Below are 22,174 nucleotides of genomic sequence, written 5' to 3'. Positions count from 1 at the left end.
ATTTCTGCATTTCAGCAAATGGAATGGTTTTCGGTGACAAATCTTACATTTTCACACCTATTTTGAGAAATACTTAGAAAAAATGTAAACAATACCCTCTTTTCTAATACTATTCTGTAATGTTAGTGGCTGTTTTTGCCCTATTGACTTCCATTATATTGACTTTTTAATAATATAAATGACACATTTTACCTCTATCCAACAGGGAAAACCACAAAAGAATCAAGAATGCAGAATTATATACTGTCATGGCTTAGCAATCAAAAAATACAGTTATAATGGCAGTCAATGGGGCAAAAACAGCCTCAAACATAATAGAAGGGTGGTAAATTTGAGGTGTACACAAGGGTACAAGTATTCTTATATAATTGTCCTGCAAAATTACGAAAAACATCTATTACTTTGTTTTTCTAAATTGATTCATATACAATTGCTGAATTTATTAACAGTATTTAAGGCAAGTACATAATAACTAATTTGCTGACCTAAAAATTCATCTTTGAAAGCTTTACCTTTTCAGTGGAAAAAAATTTAAATAAAGCAACTAGTTACTTTTTAACTAGTTACATTCAACACTGATTTTTATGTACCTCACATATGTAAAATACTAATATTTTAATTTTACGGTACATGTCAATGAGCTAAATGTACCAGTTAATCCTATTGATGTCTACAATACTACACAACACAACAACCCTGAATAGTAAACTGATATCCCGTTCTGTTTTTTCAAGCATACTAAAGTAAAGTTTTTAATAGTCTCATGCATGTTTGCTTTATTTTTCTCTTGCATTTACAGTGCAGGTTTTAGTGCAAGCCAAATAATATGCAAGTTAATGACATCCATGCTTAATCGACCAGAAATAATGGTGTTATCAATAATAAGCCATCAATAATCAATTAAAGGATTCACTGGCGTCCCTAATGCTAATGTGTGTCATGTGTCAGCTGTTGTGTAGGCTGAACTGTGACTCAAACAGTACATTCACGCTGCCCAGACTGGATCACGAAGGCAAACATGTTTACGCTCGGCTGGAGCTGTGATGTGTCCTGTGACTTGTGTCGAGTTTAACCAGTTGAGTGCTCATCTCAGGGGTGTCTGTATCAAACGATGATGATGATTCTCATCACGGAACGGAGCTGTCAATTTTAAGTGGCCGCCTTTAAACATCTGGTGCGAGAGGGACATTGAGACTCCCGGGAGACGTGTGGTAGCTGCTCTATGTCAGATTAGCACTCATTGTGGCTTCTTGGCACCCAAGTCTCAAGTTGCATGAACTCAATGACTGTAATTACGCAGTGATTCATCCCCGAAAATTGGACTTTGTGGAGCCAATGAGTTTTATACCAATGCATTTCCGATATTTGATCATTTAAATATATTTAAAACACTATAAAAATGTTTTTAATTTAAAATTATACACAAAAATTTATAAAATCTAATTTCACAATAAGGTTCTATTTATTCAAGAGATATCATTTAGTCTCCCTCATGTAACTTTAAACCTTAATAGTGATACCATTCGAGTTTGTTAAACACAAAAGTAGATATTTTGAAGAATACTGGTTGCTGGGACCAATGCACAAATTTTCAGCCAGGCAGCCCAAGGGCTTCCAATGAACTGGCTTTCCATTACAAAATCGTCACGTTTAGGATCTAAATTCTGTAAAAATCAGTGCTTTTCACTGACTGTTAGGTATACAAAATGAAGTGGGTGTCCATTTTTCCCTGTCATGTCTTTAAAATATGACCGTTTATTTTACCCCAGTATTTTCAATGGAATTTCTGCACTTACCTGTTGCTACTGACGGTGCTAGGGGTTACAACAGTCTTTCATCTCACTTTACGCTTGAACAACTAAATAAACGCTTAAATCTAATTAACTGAATGTATTGTAATGTAATTACAATGTCAATGCTGTAAAAACAACCATGTGTACTTACATTAAGCTTTCACCGGAAGTTTATCGTTGGCTATAAAACTCTAGCTGTGCATAGAGCCCATTGACTTCGACAGTAAGAAATAAAATACTATGGAACTCAATGGATCTCAGAAACCAGTTTTTGAACAAGTGAATCATGAAAGAATTGAATTTTTGGTTGAATAATCGCTTATACATTAGTTTAATGCATCAATTCACATGAAAAAACTTCTAAATGATTTATTAATCTTAGTTAATGTTAAGATCAACAACCAAAACATTTGATTAATAAAACATCAAACATGTACTTTATAATCTCTTTTAGACATTATTGTTTCAAATGAAAACATTTTTAAATTAAATAAAAAAATATATATATATTTCTATATTCTGAAAATATGTTGAAAACATGTCGAAAATAGGGCCTGCGGGCCAAAGCTGGCCTATTGTAACCTTCGATTTGGCCCACCATCCTATCTGAAAAGAGAGTTAGATGGATGGAGAGGGTTGGGGCAAATGCCTTTAAAAGAGGTCATCATTCCTAATTTGACGTAACCTTTTTTATTGTTTGTTTTATTGCCAAGCTAAAAAAAAAACTAATTGAAATGAAATGTTTCAATTAAACATTGTAAATGAATCAGATTTCTTTTTTGTAAATGCTGTCACTCGAGAGAAGACTAGAGCGAGAGGACTATGCAGAAGACATCGGTGAGCAAACCAAAGCAAAAACTAGTGTAACTCCATTCTGTCATAAATTAAATTGTTTTTACTCCAATAAGTTCATTAGAAAACGTTACTACGAAGCAGAGATGGCTAAAGACATTTGATTTTAAAAACACATCAAACATGTAGATTATAATCACTTTTAGACATCATTGTTTCGAACTAAAAATTTTTTAAATTAAATAAATTACTTAAAAATATGTATTTGAAAAGAAAGGAGAATGATGGGAGGTGGTTGGGGTGAATGCCTTTGACAGAGATCGTGATTTTAATTTTAACATAATCCTTTGTTTCTTTGTTTTATTGTTGAGCTATAAAAAAAAGCTAGCTGAAATAAAATGTTTCAATTAAATGTTGTATATAAATTAGACTTTTAAAATGTACAAGCTGTCATTTCACAAAAAGCAATGCACGAGACATCGGCAAGCAAATTAAGTCAAAGGTAGGAGCAGCTCGACTAGTGTTTTCAGCATCAAACTCCATAATCTTATAAATGGGATCTTTTATGTTTTTACTGTAATAAGTTATTTATAAAATCTAAATAAATTATACTTCATAGTTAATAGGGTTTAAAGCAACATTTTCTAGTTATTTTTAAATATCTGTGAATAAATTACGAAATTACCCATGGCAAATATTATATAATATGGTGTCAAATACACCATATTATGCATATATTCGACCCACATTCCTCAATCATGTTTAGTTTTGCCCTTTATAAGAAAAGGTTTGGGCACACCTGCAATGTTTTTTAGTTATTTTTCTAATATTATTAAATAAATTAGGAAATTACTCATAGCAACTATATTTACCCTCGGCCCACTACCCTCAATCAAGTTTAATTAAAAAAATAAGGTTGGACTCACCTGCTATATTTGAATACTTTAAAAATATATCAAATTAAACTGCTTTCTGTTATCCGAGGCGATAGCAGAAAACCAGATTGAGAGAGCTTGAGTGTGACAGAAAGGGATAGTGTTTACTGTTTTAAGCCACCAGCTGGCTTCTTCATCAGTTGTAGCTCTAAGCGCCTGCGATATCACACAAGGGGTTAAACATCATGGGTTTATTTTAGTCCGTGAAGCATCTGCAGAGGCTGAGAGAATAGTGGAAGCACAGAGGAAGAGTGCGCTTCTGCACAATGCTTACACACTCACTGAACAACACAATCCAATCATTAGCTGCTTCTCCCCGATAAACACAGACACTCGAGAAAAAAAAAAAAAAAAAAAACATCAACCTCCTCAAGTTCAAACTGATGATACATGGGTCGCAACCTCGAATTTCCACACACCTTTCTCTTTAACATATGCAATCAGATTGCATCCAGGAAGGAATGCAGCTGTCTGGCGGCCCGTACAGGTTGCTCTCGACTAGACTTGTGAGATAAAAGACTGCATATGTGTGTGTTTGTGTGTGAGGAGATTCAGCAGACCTGCTAAAGAATCTGTGCCCACTGCTGTGATCATGAGACCTCCAGTAGAGAAGCTGCACGCTGAGCTGTCTGGCTGTGCCCAATGACACATGGGACTACTTTTCGCATGTATATTAAGCCTCTTTTGGATAGACACAAAAGCAATTGCTCATGCATGTACTGGCAAACACACACTCGCACTCTGGCAGCGGAAGCCTGGAGGCTGGCATGTTTTTTTCCTCCATTCCTAAAGCCTTTGAGGGAGTTTTAATGTCTGCTTTTTTACCCATCATCCTTAAGACGAAAAGATTGATTCATACCAGTAGGTAAAAAAAAAAATGCAGGTCATACTCCTCTCAATCTTTAAAAACCAGTGCAGTTCACTGAAAAAACGCTCTTCGTTTGTACACATGGATAATTCAATCATCCTCCATCAACTCCACAGCAGATCAGCAAGGCACGTGTTTCTCCTCTGAGGCATCGGTGACACAGATTTAAAATAGATCACTATTAAGTGTCCATAAATCCTGTACACATCGACAAAATGGCTCTGTCATTATCTATTTATCCCTAAGCTCAAGTTCCAGTATTATTATATTAATTATATCACATTATAACAGATAAACAATTTTACAGGAAAAACATAAATGGAGATATTTAGCAGATTATCCAAGCTGCTCTTTTCCCTATAATTAAAAGGCAACTGGGACTCCAATAAGAATACCATAAACTTAGCACACATCATTTATACACAGTAAAATCTAAAAAGTGAAGGTAACTCAAACCATTTGAGAAAACCGATTGCAACAAACCTAGTAAGTTCAAAAACTAATAATAATGAGTACTTTTGAACTTAATACATTTAAGTAAATGAAGCAACTTGAGCACGGTAAAAGCCAATAAATGAAGAGAACTCAAACCAATTGAGTACTGTTAAACCCAATAAGTAAATGCAAGAAGAAACCCGATTGCTACTAACCATTTGAGTTAAACAACTAATCTATATGAGTACTGTGAACTTATTTTAAATGAGGAATTTCATTACCTCATTACCTTCAACACTGGGGTCCAAAACTCAATTCAAATGAGTAGAATTAACTTTCAGTAAATTTTGATTCCACTACACTCATTTCATTTGGTAAAGTTGACTGTTGGGTTTTACAGTGTAGTATAAATCTACTTAAGCAACTTTGAGAAAAGAGCAAATTGTTTTTAATTCACAGTGAAATTTTTTGTCACACATTACATCTAACTGCATTAGACGGTGTTCACATATTCAAGTTCAGTTTGATTAAATCAAACTCCGTTTGCGTGGTTAATTTGAATATGCATGAATGCTTTCCATTCATACCTTGATGCCATTAAACAGCATATCAAGCTCCTTCTTGGTCAGCCTCCAGTCAAACTCTCACGTGTGTCGAATGAAATATGAATGCAACATACATAACCAAAGCCAAGACGTGATTCTAGAATTGACAAGATCCTCTATGTTTTCCCTATTCCAGTGCTTGCTTGCACTACTCGTGATTTCTGAAATCTTGAATAGAGAGCACTTCATTATTGAACTTGTATTAAGGAGCACAACTTGACATTTTTTTCCTTTTTTATGATTAATAACTTTGTTGTATTACTCACTTTTATTTCACTTTGGATAAAAGCATCAGCTTAAAAAAAAAAAAGTATAAATAAATGGAACAAGCCAGCAAATGTGAATTTAAATGTCTGGGTCAATAATTCTCTGTAGTTCTTTTAAACCTGAACAATCACTAATACTTATTAAAGCCCTGTTGTCTCTCTTTCCTAAGCACATAAGTGTGAGAAATGCTTTGACTTTGCCTCTGATGCTATGCAATGCATATACTCTGCGAAAGGTTACAAGCATTTAGCTCTCAATTCGGCTGCTGACAAAGCAAACCAAATAGGTTTTCTTCTCAAGACGCTGTTGTGACACCCACCTGTTTTCACCCATCTCGCTCCCTTCCCCCTTCAATGGCTTTGCATGGATTAAGCATTATAATCTAAAAGACACCCCTTGGGCCAATGTTCCTTTATGTGCATGTGTAATTTAATTGCATATTAAAAAAAGAAACGGCTCGATCACCTCACTCAGAAATAATCAGAAACAAGTTTGATGTATGTTGAAACAACACACGCTTAGGATTCCTATCAGCTGCTTCAGTTGGTTTCACAATGCTGCTTTATACACAGATCATTACGTGTGTTTATAAACCTGTGTGAACGAACAGGTCCAGACAAGAATGTGTCTGGGTATATAATATGAGAGAAGCTAGCCTTGTTTTGCTTTGCTCTTTGGGTTAAAAGGAGAAGAAAGGTCATCAAAACATGTCGGGAAAGCCATGAGAGTTTCACTGTCTTTAAAAAGTAGAAGTGTCTGGTCTGGACTGTAAATAATGAGACAATCCTGGTGTGAAAGATGGCAATGAATTTACATAAAAAACTTTCCATGCAGTAAGACCTTTTAAAATTTATTTACATTGAATTTATTATTACAGGCACCAACAAATATTATGAATATATATTTTCAAGCTTTTTGTGTGCCTTTTGTAAAATGTGCAGCATGAGGTCTTTGGCCATTTATCACATCTAATTTCTAAGCATCATTTTTAATAGAATAAAATCTATGCTGAAACAGAAAAACTAAGCTCTAAACAGAAAAGGAGACCAGTAGACAAAGCTCACGTCTAACTTGTCTTACTTACTAGACTTAGTCATTAACATGTAATTTTTTTTACTAATAAAAGGTCACTATTTATGAATTTATTTTAAGAATTTAAAAGCCAAAGATGCTATATTGTTTTATGTACAACAACAAAGGTTGCTGATGTTTTGCATATATTGAAAAAAGAGAATATTTATCAAGTTCTTGATAAAACAGCTGAGTGGCATAAAACTTTACAGCACAGTTATGTGAATTGTCCATTTAGTAGTAGTTATTTATTTTATTTAAATTAGTTTTCACCTATGATGAAAATTATCTTTTGCAAGATGTTTGGACAGAACTGTGTGTAGGTATAGTGTGTCCACAGTCATACTGGAGTGATGTAAACACAATAAGTTTCTTTTCTTAAATTTCCTGACGTTAAAATAGGATTCAAATCCCTCCCATTTTGATACAGACCACAGCGTGATGTAGGAGTGTGATTTCCCCACCCACCCAATTGATTGACAGCCACATATTAACATGTCTCTGTAGTAATACGTATAATCATATCAACAAGACAGGATGTGTGCAAAGCAACCAGGATTAAAAGATCTGTTCAGCTGTCTGTAATCATCATCAAATGTGATCAAGAATGAGTTTTACAAGTTTAAAACGTTTTTAAAACAGTGCATGTTTGTAATAAATCACAACGATTTACTTCAGCTTTACTTTATCACCTCAGCTGCATCTCAGTACAATTATAAAAGACGTCGCTTCATTCCCGATTTGAGGACGTTAAAATCAAATTTATTTTGTACATTAACATAACTGATATCCAAACAGCAGTGGATATTAACGTGTAACCAGTCACATTTGCATGCAAAAACAGTGCAAAGTTAAACGTGTGTGCTGTATGTTTGAACGTAAACTTTGTAACGTCATTGTGTGTGACTCATCATTCTCATCAGCTCATTAACTCCACAACAAATACATAAAATAATCATTGGAAAAGTTCTTGCTGTAGTATTTCTCAGAAACGTTACGCGTGATCTGCTTCCTTCGTGTCTGTCACTGTGCTGTTTTTCTGATGTATAATAAATAATCTGATGGGCGTTCTGAGCTGAAACTTTACAGGCACATTCTGGAGACACAAATGATTTTAATCTTAAATCTTGAAAAAGGGGTAAAATAGGTGCTCTTTAAAGTAGTGTAAAAATTATATAAAAGTTTGGATTTATAGTGAAGAACATGAAAATATTCATTGTTATTTAAATACCTGTATACAAGCTGACAGAAAGGCAAACTGTGTACTGTGCTGAATCATGGCATGATTCAGTCATATAGTGTACAATTACAATTAAATCCGTCTCCTGTGAAAGAGAAACAAACACAATAGCCAGGTTTACCCCCTCCCTGCTGGAGCAAATCCCTCCAGTTCATTCTGGATTGGCGAGGCTGAAAACAGCGGGCAGACATCAACTGCCAAGGCACGGGCAGCGTAGCAGCATGTTCTTTCCTGAGACGCGTCCATTCATCATTATAGACAAACACAGGGAGGAGGGAATCTTGTTCTCTGACACCTAATGCTAACGGCTGGCCTTGGGGCGCAAGCAAAATATTTACCCACTGCCAACAGTGTGGAAAACACTGTCTGCTTGTTAGCGCTGCGTTACTTACAGATGATTAAAGAAGACAATACATCACTATTCCACCACAGGCCAGTTCGCTGAAGAGGCTCCATAAATGCTTTGTGGTCTAAAATATTTATGTTTATGCCAAGAGCTGCGGACATTCTGTCTGAACCCTTTCTATTTTGTGATCCACTCAGACCACTAACACAGTCTCATGTGATGCACTTTGACATAACACTATATACATTTTCAGGCCTTAAATGCGCTGACTACTTACTATTTTAACCTCAAGTTAAACTGAGGGCCAAATTGACCCTATATGTCATTCCATAAGAATCCCAATCCTGGATAAAAATGTCAACAGCTTTAAGTAACTAGACATTATCTGAAGGTTTTTGTTTTAATGTAAGTTATGCTTGCCTGCAAAACTTGTCAGTGAATTGATAGGGTGTTTGCTAGATAGTTTAATATTGGCTTAAGTCAAAACAGTTCACCTTTAAGTTCCTAAAAATAGATTGAGGTCTTTTTTAGTAAGTCTTTTGGATTTTCATCATATATTTTTATATTTTTAATCACTTAAGAATTAAAAAAATACATTACAATTCCCATTTAATAACAAATTTTTTTAACAACTTAAAAAGTTAGGTTAAAATCAGTATGCTTGTATGGGATAATTATCAATTATCCTAAAAAAAAAAAAAAAGTTAACATTTACATGCATGTCTGTCTAAATCTGCAACTGGCTAACAGCTGATAGTTTTGCTAAATTAGTACAATAACATGGCATTAAAAGGTTATTATAATTTACTAATCTGTAATATTGAGTAAATGCATATATAACAACACATTTTCCTGAATTAATGGTAGTAAAATCTCTTCACGAATTAAGATTTTATCTGATTCTCCTTATTATAAAGTGCAGATTTTTTTACTTTGACTGATATGTTGACCCTATGAAGATGGCAGACATTTCTGTGGATTTAGTTGAATATAGTATTTTGGTGAGAATATTCGATAATATTACTACAGTCAAAATTGTAGCACTGTATATGAAGTACAGCTCAAACAAAATAGTCTCAGCTAGAAAGCACAACAAACACATAAACCAAGGTATGGAAGAATCTCAATGCACCATTACAAGCTCTCAAGTTCAAAGAAAGCAGAATGGTGTGATTGTTGGTGCCAGATGGGTTAGTCTGAGGTGCAGTTTTTTTGTAGACTTTTTATTTTGTTATATTTAGCCTAGCATTTAAACTACTCTAGCATCATTGAGCCATGAAAACTAAGCATTTTGAAATGACTGAAACAGGCATGGCTATCTAATTGCTCTCTGACTGGTCTTCTTCTGACTATTATATCGTTCAGTAACTCGTCGAGCCCTTCTTATAGCCCTATTATGCAACCAGTGGCAAGTGCGAATGCCGACAAAACAAGCAAATGCCTAGTGAACATGAATGATTATATAGGGTATAAATTTTCAAGGAGAGTTGTCAAACTAAAAATCTTAAATGAAAGCACACAGAGGTTTATTCTGCTGTGGCAATCCATGATAAATAAAGGGACTAAGCCAAAGGAAAATGAATGAATGAATGAATGAATGAATGAATGAATGAATGAATGAATGAATGAATGAATGAATGAATGAATGAATGAAAACACACTTGTGTAAATGCTGCCTGGGTATTTCAAAAACTGCTGATCTACTGGGATTTTCACACACAATCTCAAGGGCTTACAGAAAATGTTCCCTAAAAAGGTGAAAATACACTGTAGAGTCATTGAGCGGGTGAAAATTACTTTGATTCAGGAGATCAGTAAAATTGTCAAAATGGTTTAAGCTGATCTAAAGATAACATTATGCTAAATAACCAAGAAGCCTGGAGAAGAGCATCTCTGAACACAAAACATGTAAAAAAAAAAAAAACTTGAAGCAGATGAGCTACAGCAGCAGAAAACCACAATGGGTGTAACTCCTGTCAGCTATAAGAAGCAGGAAACTAATGTTAATGATTTAAACATGCTCTCCAAAGTTGGACAACAGACGACTGGATTAAACTCATCTGATCTGATGATTCTGGATTTTTGCAGCAACATTTAGATTGTAAGATCAAGATCTGATTTAAACTACATGAATGCAGGAATCCATCCCGCCTTGTTCAGACTGATGCTGGTCATGGATATTCTATTGGCACAATGTTCAACAAATAAACTGCCTGGGATTTTAACACTTCATAACTGGTACAATATTAAAGAAGATCGACTTTTTGTAAAAAAGTGCCAACGTTTTCTCTCCCTCACTGTCAAGCACACCATTTTGCTCAATTTGGGCAGATGAAAGACAGGAAGCGTGTCAGTTTTTCTTGTCTGCATGACACTAAGAGGAAGTACACAAGTTCACTGATGGAGAAACAGACAAGACGCACCTTGAGTTTTAAGATTCCACTCAACCATCGAGCAAATGTAGGTCATGGTTTGCATCGGGGGTTAAAAAGACAGACGTCAAACCTGACAGGAAGCCATCTATGGTCACCGCCAGTACCCCTAAAACAACTTCCTATCCCAGTGTAACCTAACACCCTTCCCTAGCTGCCCTGGCTCAATGACTCGCTCTGTAAGTCTGGACTGAAGTCGATGCTGTGAGCAGTTCACTTCTAGTAAAGTCACATGCATGAGTGCTCAAGTTTTTTTCTAGAACATGGTCAAAATAAATTGGGTGAATTGACAATATCAGCTAACATCCGCTAAGGTTAAGTTACAGTAAATGCAAATGCGTTTCATTTAGAGGACATTCAAATAGTGCATTTAACATCGAGTCATTTTTTTAGCTAATGCTTTTGTTCAAAGAGACTAACAAATGAGGAAGGCATCAAGAGACTCGAGATTGACACTGACATAAAAATCTCCTTTGCCTTGTCCTAAAGCTCTCTCCATTAGAGCTTTACTTTATTCCCTAATTAACTGGCTCTCATTCGATCAGCAGGCATATGCAGAGCTCAGATGGTCTTCATCTCTCCTGGACATCTGCTGTACTCTAGAGTGAGACTGGGCAATACATCAAAAATTCATTATATATTAGTGGCGATTTGGCTGGTGATATGAAATGAGGTAACATTGTGAATATGGCAATAATTTTAAGCAGTAATGGCTCCTTGGCTATTACTTTCCTAAAGATTGCCTCATTAGACTCATTTTGCAGACTTTCATCTTGGTGTGTTAAAATATGCATCAGTGCAGTGTTTACTCTAGGATTGCTAGTGATGCTAGTGAACTACCTGTAGCGTTATTTCAATGATAAATGTCGTGAGCATAGTATTACTAGTCAAGATCGCATTCATGTAATACAAGCATGTGATATCTTTGCTTGCGCACAGATTTCCTCTGCACAAAATTTTTTGAACGCCCTCAAATATGCGCTGCTCAAGTGCGATTTAGTGAGTTTGAGTAACTAGTTTATCTCCAACAATTATTAGATTTGCTAGGAATATTTATGAATGTCTCCATTAGACCTAAAGAAAGGCATATATCTGTTCTAAAGTAAAGTGAAATAGCCATAAACTCCAGCAAGATAAAGTATCTGTATGCAGAACCATAGATCTTTATCTATAAATAAAGTATAATTATGGACACTGTGTTCATCATAACTGAAAGCTATGTTGTGTTTACTGGCCTCACGCGTTGCACGGCCCTGTCAGTAATACATTTTGGTTTTATTACCCGCTATAAAAAAAACAACTGAAGGTTTTGAATGAGAAGCTGTAATTATGTTGTAATTCTGTAATGAATTTTGGTGTGGCGCCCCGTCATTGAGTAATGAATGTAATGGAAACCATGGTCATATTAAAAACTGGACTTCAGTCTTGTTTCTTGCACAAGCCATTTAAAACATACATGGCAACTAGGGTTGGGTCGACAGACGATGCCATCGACGACAGACGATAGACATCACAATGCTGAGCTGCTCGCGAAAAATACACACTTAGGTCTTAGTTTTAAAATGCCATTTTAGATTGAAAACGATACATGTCCACATTGGCATTTCACCTAGCATTTCTAAAAAGCCCATCTTCCACACTTTACCACCCATTGGATCCTTACACATAGGCACGCACAGCAGCATATGTGCACGTCTAAGCTCCAGGAAGTCAGCGGGTGCTTTGAGCACAAAACCCCAGAGAGCAGTGCACGTCATACAGTTTAAATCGCATAAATAGTACTGCTATATCGCGTGTCACTATAGTCGTTAAACGTGATATTTAATTAATCTTATCTATATCTAACGACTCTTCGGTCTTTTGAATCTATCAGGTTACGTGTCACAGCGTCAGTACACTGCCTTAATCTTTCGCTTTTAGGCTTGTACTTAGTAATTTTAGCGAAAACCTCAGATCCTGTTGGTTGTGCACCTTTTTTACTAACCAAGTTTGCTCATGCCATTATAACGACACAGGTCACTCTGCCTATTCATGCCAGAATTCCACAGAAAAAGTGATTGACAGGTGGTAATTTGTGTGTAACTTATCTTTAATAATTTATGATTTGGTTATGGGTAAAACAAAGAGCAATGCGGGTCAAGTAGTTGAAATGGTAGGCTACAAATAATTAATTTGTTATGAGCTAATTAATTATTCATAATTAATTCACCACAGCCTACAATGGTAATGCCATCGCTATGTTTCACATTGGACATCTCACGATGCCAAATTGGTCAACATCGCCCAACCCTAATAGCCAATTACGCATTTTATTAGACTTTATCTGTCTTAGCTTGACCGTAAGCAATTTTAACATATGACAACATTCAAACAAATAAATAAATAAAAAACTGCACATTTAGTTTAAAGGGTCTTTTTATTTTAATTAAAACTTTCAAAAACGAAATTTGCATTAAACACTCTAAATATGGCAACTGTAATAAAATAAAATAATCTTACATTTGAAATGCCAAATTAATGAATCTTTTCTTTGTACACTTGGTCAATAATTATGCGAGAATATGCTTTAATTCAAAATATTTCAATTAAATCAACATTTAGAAAGCCCTATACTAGAACACCCGGCTAACACCACCATCCTGCCGTCACATACTCTACACCACCTACTCGCATCTATGCATTATACCACATCACAGTACATACAGCAACAGCTAACCGTGCAAACACCTATACTGGAGTAGTTCTAAATGCATGCACTGTACTGATCAACTCCAGATATGTCAGTTTGTATTATGCCTCGAAGCTCTAGTCATCTGTAGCCATCCTTAATACAAAGCTGTCAAATAAACATTATGACACACTTTCACATTCATTGCCAATGTGCACGTCATATTATGCACTGTGTCAGTACGTCCCATAAGTGCGCATTTGTTGATTTGAAAGCGAGCAGCAGCTGCCTGGTTATATATGTGAGAGTATATGTGTGTGTGTGGATGAGTGAAGGAGGGGGAAGGGCTTTACTAGTAGCTCTATCAGTCACCTTCAGTGCTAAGACGGTCTACCTGCTAGATTAGCGATCTCATTCACAGCCTTGTGTTCACTCATAACACAGCCGTCCAGGAAACCACAATAGGACATTACTGTTATTCAGGTCTATGATTTACATTATAGCAGATTTTATCTGGAGGTCTGGAGTAGGCCAGTCGTGATAAAGAATTATTGTTGTGCGATATATTGTCACAGAAATTGTTGAAAAAAGCGATATTATTGAGATAATTTTATGCCACTGATTATATAATTATAATACAACAGCATAGTAATGTAAATAGCCATCGAGGGACAAAGGCTTTCCATTATTAAGATTTAGATTCTGTAACCTGATGTTAAAAAGGTGCGACTATGTTAAAAAGGTTGATGTTAAAAAGGCCTATTATGTATAGATTGTAAACAGATAGTAGATTGTAAATTTTATTGTAAAATGGCTTTTTAACACTATTTGTGAGTTTGGAAATATTTATTGCAACACCAAAACTTACCAAAGGTCATGTCAAATTACTGCAGTCGATATATTGATTACTGTGACAGGCCTAGTCTGGAGAACGGAGTGAGTTTCAGATTGGAAGCTACTTAAAAGTAATCATTTGTTCTTAAAACTGATAAATTTTTCTATGATATTTATATAATATTATGTATATTTAAATAATATTAGGTGTTATTGTTGGTTGACATATCTCAAAGAAAATCTTGACAGATAGCCAAACTTAAGTCAATATAGGATTTACTGCAATTGTGATAATTATGTAACATTTGCTTTAAATTACTGCAATAATATTTCAATTTATTTCAGATAATATTTACTAGAAAATTTTAATCATAGTTGAACCACAATATCTAATTATTATTTGTTAAACCATTTAATTATCAAACAATTTAATTAGAAATACAAATACTGTATTAGGTTAGTTAGTAAACAAGTAAAAAAAATTGTTTGAAGTAGGGTTGCACGAAAAATCTGTTATTGCGATATTTAGTTTTTTTGCGATAAATATTTTGATAATAGCTCTATATTTGGCAATCTGGTGAGTCCTATTTCTCTTTATCTAAAAATGTTTAGATCAGGTATTAATATTGCTTTGTTTTCACCTTAAGAAGAAATAAATGTTTTACTTTTCTTAAACAAGCTAAATTATTTGCCAGTGTGACAAGTAAGATAATCACAATGTTTTCGCTTTGAAATGTAGATATTTGGACTAGTAAGATAAGATAAGATGTTGCATAAATCATATCAATTCTGTATAAATAATTATATAAATCTTTATTACGCCACAAAACCATCTTTTTTTGTGCTCAAATGATCTAAACTCTTAAAATGCTCAGTTACAGGGCTTAAAAACACATGCAAACTCTACAAATTGCATGTGTTCTGTGGCTCCTGGTCAACTATATTTCAGACTCAATGTTGCATATCTTGCAATGTGACTATTGCAGATGCACACATTGTGATATTGAAGTATAAACAGTATATTGTGCAGCCCTAGTTTGAAGTAATACACCAGATATGAGCAGTGCGTTGTAATGTTATGGAACCAAATACAATTTTTTTTATAACTAGTGATTCATGTGACACAATGAGAGCAATAAAACTTGTTACAGTAAACTGATGCCTCTTCTATTTATGCCATACTGACACACAATGAATTTGATTTGCAGTGAAAGACTGAATGAATGATTTGAAGAATGAAAGATTTATTTGCTATTTTGAATTAAACGATAAATAAATAATACATGCTGTAAAGTACACTGAAGATAACGAACAATAAATGCATGAAAATTGGCCATTTGTTCTGCTAATGCGATTTGAAGAAGTGTTGACCGTCAACTGACCTCTGACCTACACAAACAAAACCAACCCCGAGCTCAAATGCTGCATTCCATGCCCTCTAAATAAGAGAAGCTGCTGTAAAACAGCACTCCGAGAAGCAACATACATGTGTGCCATTTCACACAATGAGCCAGGACTGAACATAATGATGCTTTCTGTTGGTGAACAAACAGCTACGCAGTCAGATTGTGTTTGCTCATGCTAACAGAGCACAGAATGAACATATCGGCCCTTTGGAGTCAAGCGGACTGAACTTACACCCCTCTGGCAACAATTGTACACAACAGATTTGACTACTCGCATACACTTATATACAAATAGGCTTGACAGTTGTAGAACTGATTATCTGAAGAAAAAATGTTAACAAAGAATATGCAAATGTATTAAACAACAATGTACTAAAAACATGAGGGATTTTGAAAAGTGTTGCCTATAGACAATAAAATGAAAATCCTGAAAAAAACCAAGTGTATCTGTCTGCGGACTGCAAGAGAGGGGCGGAACATGAAGGGGGTGTAACTTGTTTTAAGAGGCATAACTTGCAGTTATCGAGATCCCATATCGAGATGAACCAAGCAAGATGTCACAACGTTGTTGGCGAGATGGCGGATATATTTACCAGAGAACATTTTCACAGAATTTTTTTGAGTTGTCTCCAAATTTATCCACAACCAATTCATTAGATGTACAACTATATTCATCCATTTAGCAAATCCACTCGCTGATTCGTTTTGTCATGACAGTTAGCCTACTTGGCGCCGCCCCTTGTGGTTGCAAATAACAGTACAATGGCGAGCAAGTTTGAAGGCCTCCACAACTTTAGGCTGTACGTTTATAACTGTGATAGTTGGGTTTAGGGTTGTGGTAGGTCTAGACATAAATAACTATGATGGTTGGGTTAAGAGTTGGGGTTAAGAATACAACGATTATAAATTTTTGGCTGTACGATTATAGTCTGCGAAATAACGGTTATCATGATTATTATGCATTCATCAATTTTAAAAAACTTCTAATTTAGTAAATCACATGAAAACCCTTTTTATTTTTAACCGTAATTTATTGCTGCTCAGTAAACAATCAATACAGCACAAAATAATAATAATAAAAAACAAACAATAGTCCATTTCTCTTTGGACTTAAAAATAAATGAAAAACGTTTTTGGCATTTAAACAGGAGTAATAATTTGACACTTGACACTCAATGCAAGCCACGTGCCTTCTTTGCAAATAACGAACTTGCGCACACAAAAGACGGCATATGTGAACGGCCCTTAGTTAATAGCCTCAGCCATAGTTAAAATCAGCCTTTAATCCAGTGTGCATGCGCATTGTGTACAAGCTTGGAACTTTAAACTAGTGCACAGTTGGCATAACTTTGTTTAATTGCAGCAGTTTTGTTCTGTGCAGGAACGCGGTGTTGAGAAGCCTATAGGATTAAATAACTGTGAAGAATTACAGTGTGGTTAATAGTGAAATCAGTTAATTGTTGCATCCCTAGTATGGGTAGGTGTAGAAGTTAATAACTGTGATGACTGGGTTTAGGTTTGAGGAAGGTGTAGACGTTAGTAACTGATGATTGGGTTTAGGTTAAGGGAAGGTGTAGACGTTAATAACTGTGATGGTTGGGTTAAGGTTAAGGGAAGTTGTAGACGTTAATAACTGTGATGATTGGGTTAAGGTTTGGGGAAGGTGTAGACATTGATGGGTACAGTGCCATCTTACTGACAAGATAGTTTTGACATGTGAGTCTCCATAACTTCAAGTTACGTCTCTACTACAAGTTACGCCCCCTTCATGTTACACCCGTCTTGCAGTCTGCAGACAAACACTACTCAAAAAAGCCTGAAAATGCTGTATTATGCGTGTCAGGCCAGTAGGTGTGATGTAAAGAAACCCTATGTAACAACGCACAGAGTTCTGTAGTACAACACTGCTCTTTTGGTTGTCAAGTACTCATACATGCCAATAGACTGAATATTTAATAGATATATGATGGCACCATTCACAAAATCATGTTTTTGTATTTTTTTGTAGAAACAAATTGTAAATGTTCACATCATCGTCGCGTAAATGAATAACAAAATAACATAACTTTTTTTCAGTTTTAGTTGAATATTGTGCCATGTATATTTTATTTAAAAATAAAAGCTGTTCCAAATATTTAAATCATAGTAAAACAGCATATACACAGCCCTAAATGCAATCTATTTCAAATATTGCTTTCTCTGTTTAGGAGAAATCACAACACAGAACCTAACATGTCATCTTTTCTGCAGTTAAACTGGTTTCTGGATGTGCATGTCTGTAGCAATGCTCTCTTGCAGAAACCAATATCACAGGAGATGACAACCTTTCGCTTTTAATCCAATACCAAGAGCTGATTTCATTACCATTCTGATTCAGTTTATGTGCGTGAAGGGAAACGACCGCTTTTCGGAAACAGAATTACTTGTTCCTAAAGGCTGTTTTTAAACAAACCACATATACTTTGGTCTCCAGCTAACAATCAAAATACTCGCTAAATGAAAGCCTCCTAGAAAAAAAAAACACATTTAGCATATCAACAATCACATACGCTATATTGAGCGGCCCATGATTTGCAGGCACGTTGAGGTGAAATATTCTGATCTACTGTAGCGCAAGGGTCCAAATCTGTTTTGATTTTACTCCATAGGAAAGCAGCGAACCTCCCTTCCGACATCACAAGTTTCTTATTCTGAGAGGAATGTTGCAATCTGAAGCGCTCTGTTAGGATGAAAACTCTGATCCCAAAGGCCTGATGTAGTTGAATACTGATGGAGTAAAAGAGACGGTGAAAGAAAAGCCTCAGCACACTTTACATATCAATGCCTGTCTCAAGCCACAGTTCAAAGGCTGTGAAATCCAATGGAAATGCCCTCGTGTATAAACTTCAACCTGGCACATATGACCTGAGAATGTTTACTGGCATACAATGTACAGTTCAACTGTGTTTCTTTCTAAAAGTCCAGAAAATTAAAGGCGACGTATTGTTCAGATTTCACTCCCCTAGTGACCTAGGAAGGGGATCTTATTATATATTAGCACCCTTAACCTGAAAGTTTACACCCATAGAAAACAAAACATTACAAATGCTCTGTCACTGAATGTCTCCATAGACTCTCGAAATCCAAACTTTTAGGTTAAAAAGTCATGATATATGCAAGTTATCTCTTTTGTTTTTGTCAATGCAAACAACTGACACCCAATTTTTATCATTTGAAAGTTGAAGTAATTAAAAACCTGTGCATCAAATTTATAAGCTATTTTGAGAACCCCACCCCCAGTGATACCGGTATTACTGGTGTTGTCAGTAGTTGGTTATCCGGTGGGAAAATTTCACCACCTTCACAACCCTTGTTAATACAAATGCCTAGAATGTCACTTCATATATTGGTAATTGTTCCCAATTTTATTTCTGAATGTGCTTGTTAAAGTTATGTATGGGTAATTTGGCTAAAGTCTTCACAGAGGCCACAGATAAAGTGATTATTAATTCTGAAAACCTTTACCATCAGCATGATTCATAGATTTGCTTGTTTTGTTGTTTCTGTCATATCAGAATAGCATGTAGCTCATCAGCTTACTTGAATTTAAGGGAACACGAAATTTTACAGACACATCACTAGAGAGATTTATAAAATCCCATTATATACTGTAAAAGCACATTATTTGTACTTTCAGAATCAAAATATATATACAAAACAGTCAATTCACACCAGTAGTGAGGTTGTTTTAAAATATACATCATGCTAAGGACTCTGAAATGGGGCCATCAAGTTTACAGTAGAGGCATCACAGGGCTACGGTGCTATTATGGAGTTACAGAGTTCTCCTGTGAGAGATCTTGATCTCTTTCCTGCTCCCGAGAACACAGAAACTAGCCAAACGCCACCTCTTGCCAGAATCTCAATCACATGCTGAGGCCAAGTGGACCCTGCTCTCATTTCCATAGACAAACAGCAGCAAAACAGAGTGCCACAACGAGTTCTCATTAATGCTACTGTGTGTTTGCATGCGTGTAATCTCACTCTCATGATAACAATGCTGCTTAATATGGTTAGTTCTTCGCCTGGCACACTGACCTGCATAATTTAACTATTTATTATCTAACTGTAATTCTCACTTTTTTTTCTTTTTTTTTTTTTTTTTTTTTTACAATAAGATGGAATGCATCCTAGAATCAATGAAAGAAATATTATATAAAATATATATTATTCAAAACTACCTATATAAAACTTTATTCTTTTATGTTCGATGCATTTAAATGTACAAAATTAAGTTAACTTAATCGATTTGTTAAAACAACATGAATGATTTGTGTGGAACCCTTAACTTTTTCAGTGTATTTGGATTATTTTTACATCTATTTTTGATTCACTTCAAATGTTGACTTTAATAAAAACACACAAAATAAATAAACCAACACATACACACATTTATATACATGAATATATACAAATCTGCTGAGTAACAGTGCTTACTTGATAGCAAAACTTATTTTTTAACCACATCATGCATTCAATCTATATTTATTGTCACCATCTCTTTCACTTGAGATTTGCTGGCAAGTTCCTATATATCATGCTATTAAAAATGCATTTTTTTTTCTTTGTTTGATGGCTTCAAAGTGTTTCTGTTGATTACAAAGGGCAGGGTCCATCAGCAAGCACCACAGCATGGCTCAAACATTCATATCTACTGAAACATCCTGCAGTGACATGATAAAGCGCCTGTGCACTCGACTGATTAAACCAGCACTTGCACAGACCCAATACATCAACTTCTTCATCCACAAGCAGTTATTATACATTACTAGAGCAAGACTGTGTAATATAGGTCACAAAGATATTCATATACATCAAAGCTAATCTGATAATCTAGTTTCACCGTACTGATTCAATCCGTTTAACTGCAGTGTTTAGATTGGATCTAAGTGTGTATTGTGTATCATCTATTCTCATAAAAAAGGAAAGTGCATAGATGCAGTGCAGGCCCAAACATCATCAGACAAAGAGAGGAACTTCAGTCCATCTGTTTTGCAGGCCGCGGTTGGCCATGCGTGCAGGAAACTGCAGTGTTATTGTGGGATTACAGAGGGCCTCAAATCTCCCACTGTCAAGGGGCAAAGCAATCCCGACCTGACCGTTTGCCTTCGCTGTTTATCAAAGCCACTGTAATAGAAACAAGCCTTTACAGTCAATAACCTTAGCTACAAATAGATTCTTGGAGATATATTGAGATCATACACAGAAACACTGGTAGAGAGCTACAGAAATGTTAGACTTTGTTACACACAGAAACTTAAAATAGAGCTAAAATAACAAAGTCAAATAGTCATCAATACTAAAAAATAAAATTAACTAAAACATAATAAACACTATAAAAATTATATGATTACACTATTAATTATATAAATGATTTAATACATTGTTAATTAATAAACAATTAAGCAAAAAAGTAATAAAAACCACTAACAAACTATAGAATAAAATTAAATAATATAGAAACTTGAACAAAAATAACAAACAGTCATCAATACACAATTAATGCACTAATAAAATAGATAAATTCATAGAAACGTAAAAAAACTATTAAATAATAATTATCAATTAAATTAAAGATTTAAAACAATATTATATAATAAATAATTAAGAAAAAATAAAACCTTTTAAAGAACTAAATAAACTAAATAATTTAAAAACTTGAACAAAAATAACAGTCAAATAGTCATCAATACAGAATTAATGCACTAAAGAAATAGATAAATTCATAGAAACATAAAAAACACAATAAAATAATAATTATCAATTAAATTAATGATTCAAAACAATACATGTTAAACAATAAACAATCAAAGAATAAAACTTCTAAATAACTAAATAAAACTACTAAATACTTTGTAAAATAGAAAAATAAAACATGTCAAATACATTTTATATATAATAACAATAATAATCATTATCATTATTATTATTATTATAGTTATTATTATTATTAAATTAACTAAAACATATTTAAAAAAATAATCAGAATTCAATACTACAAAATATTATTTAAATAATATTATAACATAAATGTAAATGTAATTATTTTACAAAAACTTAAAATGTTTTTGACAGTAAATAATTGAATTAAAAAACACTTTTTTCCAGTGAATCAAACCAATGACGACCAGCTGAGCTGCAGGATATCAATGCCTAGTAAACCTGACACCAAGCATCAACCCGTTCAGTTCATGCAAGTTCAACCCATGCCCTTTATAACAGCCAAAGCAGACGAGAACGATGCAAAAGCACTTTCTGCATCCGCCGACAGGACAGACAGGCAGAAACAGCAGCGGTGCAGTCATAAGGCTCCACGGGTATATAAAAGCAGGCCGGATGTCAGTTCGAACACAAAGAGACCCGTTCGCACCAGATAAAGCCCTCGATTGGTCTTACACACCGGGGCCTCTGCCTCAGCACCATAGGGATCCGATACACTCCGC

General features: G+C 34.8%; 1 protein-coding gene and 1 long non-coding RNA gene across 2 annotated transcripts in view; both read right to left on the bottom strand.

The window, feature by feature from the left end:
- Positions 1-22,174, bottom strand: part of ube2h (ubiquitin-conjugating enzyme E2H (UBC8 homolog, yeast)) — a 48,678-nt gene that overhangs the window by 14,327 nt on the left and 12,177 nt on the right.
- LOC147844671 (uncharacterized) lies at positions 15,508-17,111 on the bottom strand. The gene is made up of 2 exons (XR_015482931.1): positions 16,717-17,111; positions 15,508-16,672 (listed from the first exon to the last, which is right to left on the bottom strand). It is a non-coding gene; the product is annotated as an uncharacterized LOC147844671 (long non-coding RNA).

The sequence above is a fragment of the Danio rerio genome, chromosome 4 (assembly GCF_052040795.2).
Source record: "Danio rerio strain M-AB ecotype USA chromosome 4, GRCz13ab, whole genome shotgun sequence".
Classification (NCBI taxonomy): domain Eukaryota; kingdom Metazoa; phylum Chordata; class Actinopteri; order Cypriniformes; family Danionidae; genus Danio; species Danio rerio.
This window is presented reverse-complemented; position numbering and strand designations above follow the sequence as displayed.